Below are 3,588 nucleotides of genomic sequence, written 5' to 3' on the forward strand. Positions count from 1 at the left end.
CCATTATAATAAAAAGTGAAAGTAATAAAACTGTCACGAAAATTCCAAACAAAAAAGGGGCCGAACGCTATTCTTCGCTAACGCCATAAACACGAACACGGAAGCGACTCATGTAAAGCAAAATAAACGTAGAAGTAGGTTCTAACAAGTAGGTTCAGGGCAAAGGCCATAACACTAATCCATAATAAAGATTAAAACTAGAAAGAACCTAATATGAGTAAGCCAAAGTACCCGAATGCGATGTAAACAATGCGTGAAGTAAACAACGCGTTGAGGACGCGGTAATGGCTGCTAGCCGCAGATTGCACTAATAAAAACACACAAAACGCAAGATAAGGCGTGAATGCCAAGGCAATGATATTGCCAAAACAATCTAGGGTACTTAACATTGGTGCAGGAGGAAGGAGAGCTTCAGCCATGATGAAATAATCCAAAAATAAGTCGAAAAACACAGCACAAGCAAAAGGAGTAGCGTCGCGACACGAGTCCAAAAGAAGGATGTAAGATGGCGCTGGTGTCAGGGCATCGGTGGGGTGGTTCAGGTTGGTATGGTTAGGGCCGCTGTGTCGGCTCACCCCATGTATGTTGACGAAGGAATTCTCTTAATGGAAGACGACCTGTGAATAGTGGTTTTCACACGCCCTTTCTTTATACACGACGCCCTTAGGGGTGTTCGCGCGAGGGTAGTAACCTCTGCATTCCATGCTTTGACTTTCTCTGGTATATTTGGAAGTTATTTATATCAGAAAAGTGACAAGAAGGACCTTTTCACCGGGCGACACAGGTCGATCCAGAAAGGCATGTATGACGAACGACAGCGTCCAAAAGGGCGCCTCCGGTTACCGGCTATGCTCCGATAAAAACATTAAAATTATGCTAATTTAACTGTGAGAAGGGAGCTAAAAATTATACACAGGAAAGATTAAATACTCAATTTTCCAGAGGCAGAAGATGCTGAGGAATGTATGATAATAAATAGCGATCTAGAACACTAAGAGCAAGCAGGGAGCACACCGTGCGTAAAGCGCTACAGAACAAGGAATGAGCGGCCATTTTGGGCCCTGTAATAGAAGGGGAAAAAGGGTAACCATGATAACGGCTCCCTTTCTAATTTCACCACTCTTCCCCCTCAGAGCGAAAACTCTATTTAGGGTGAAGATTGCCATGTGTCGTATCAAGATATACGTCCCCTGATATTATGTGATATTCTAAAGAAAAATTTTAAGGATACTCGCGCCAGGAGTTAGAATTCTGGAGACCTATGGTCAATTCTCTGGGAGTATCACTGTGGCCAAATATCTGCAGTCGATCTGCAGTTCCGGGACTTTTTGCAAGATGAAGGAGAATGAGTCTGCGTCTAGGGACCATTCTGACTCTATCGGCTTGAGCCTAGATAGAGCGTCCGCCGTCACATTGCGGAACCTTTGAAGGTGAACTGCTGATAGTTGCCATCTCTTCTTTTCCGCTAGACGGAAGATGGCTAATATCACATGGTTGATATGGGGGGGATCTGGAGCCTTGTCGATTCAGACACCTCAATATTACTTCGCTGTCCAGGATCAGACTGATGTGGGCTGATCTGCGAGGAGAGAGTCTTTTCAATGTCAAAAGGACTGCCATGGCCTCCAGAATGTTGATGTGAAAGGTCTTGAACAGAGAAGACCATGTCCCTTAGACTTTCCTTTGATGGGAGTGACCTCCCCATCCTTCTGTCGAGGCGTCCATGTGGATGGTTATCGATGGTGGAGGTGGTTGTAAGGGTACAGTCTCTTTAGGTTCTTGGCCTTCGACCATAGCTTGAGAAGTGATCGTAGTAAGGTCGGTATCGGTTTTCTTTGATCTCTTCGAGCGTTTGATGCGTATATTCTCCAGACTCCTGACGCATCTTTTAATTGTGCTTTTAGCACTGGGTCTGTCACTGCTACAAACTGGAGAGAGCCCAGTACTCTTTCCTGTTGGCGTCTTGAGATCCTGTCGAATTTCAGTAGTCTCTTCACAGATCCTGCAATATCTCTCTTCTTCCCTGGGAGAATGGAGAGACGGTGTGACTTCAAGTTCCAATGGATTCCCAGCCATTGAAACTCTTGAGCTGGAGAAAGTCGAGACTTCTTAATGTTGATCTTGAATCCCAGATGTTCCAGGAACTGGATCACTTTCTTGGATGCTTGCAGACAAGCCATCCTGGATGCTGCCCATACCAGCCAGTCATCCAGGTACGCTGCTACCTGAACGCCTTCTAGGCGTAGTTGTTGAACGACTGCGTCTGCAAGTTTCGTGAAGATCCTTGGGGCTATGTTTAGTCAGAAGGGCATGGCTCTTTAGACGTACTTCTTCTTCTGTAGCCTGAATCCTAGGTAGGAGGAGAGGGGGCGGTTGACTGGAATATGCCAGTAAGCATCTGCCAGGTCTATTGAGACTGTGTACGCCCCTTTTGGTAACAGGATTCTTATGTGCTGAAGGGTTAACATCCTGAACTTGTTGAGTGGCGACAAGTCCTGAATGACTCTGAGTTTGTCTGAGTCCTTCATGGGAACACAAAACAGCCTTCCCTGGAATTTGATGGACTTTGTCCTCATTACCTGTTTGCTCAGTAGTTCTAGGGTATATTCTTCCAGTAAGGGGGTGGAGTGTTGGAAGAATTGAGGAAATGATGGTGGTGCGTCGGTCCAACTCAATCCGAGTCCGTTCTTGATTAGGCTGTGGGCCCAAGGATCGGAGGTACAACGATCCTGAAATTGTTGGAGCCTCCCTCCTACCTGAAACATCTCATTGCTTCTTTTGTCCGGAGGATTTACCTCCTTGACCGCGTCCTCCCCTACCTCGTGAGGGGTGTTTCGAGGAGCCCCATCTGGAGCCTCTACCTTTGGGACGAAAGGTAGTGGTCTGTCTCTCGAACCCAGGGTTAAATGCTGGTGACTGGGCAACCAGCTGTTGAGGTACCATCTGGAAGGTGGTTTGCGGTTGAGCCACCACTTGGGACACCACGGTCATGGTGACTGTGGGATGTTGTTGCTGAGCAGGCCGAGAAGGTAGTCTAGGCCTCTTGGTCTTCCTCTTAGGTTGGGGACCCGCATCAGGGGAAGACATCTGCTTAGATGACATGCCCCACTTCTGGAGAAGGTTCCTGCTCTCCGTGGCGGCACTGTCAACTACCTCCTTGACCACTTCATTAGGGAAGAGGTCTTTGCCCCAGATATTGGAAGCTATCAGCTTCCTGGGTTCGTGTTTTACCGTAGCTGAGGCAAACACGAACTCTCTGCATGCTCTTCTGGCTTTCATAAAGCCATACAGGTCCTTTACCAAGGTAGCCATGTGCATCTTGGCCATGACCATGTTCATGTCTGGGGTGCTCTTCAAGTCTGCGCACATTTCCATACAGTTCTGTAGGGATGAGGATGCTGCTAGTCCTTCTTTCGTCTCTTGCTCCCTACGCAAGAGAAAGTCTGACAGCTTTGGGAGATTCTCATTGAACTGTCGTCCAGCGATATCTGCCTCCAACTTCTCAACTGAGAAGGTAAGGTGAACTTCTTTCCAATCCTTATCCTCATTGGGCAGGGCTAACGACAGTGGTCTACATTCTTCCAGTGT

This window comes from Palaemon carinicauda, chromosome 40 (assembly GCF_036898095.1).
Source record: "Palaemon carinicauda isolate YSFRI2023 chromosome 40, ASM3689809v2, whole genome shotgun sequence".
Classification (NCBI taxonomy): Eukaryota; Metazoa; Arthropoda; class Malacostraca; order Decapoda; family Palaemonidae; genus Palaemon; species Palaemon carinicauda.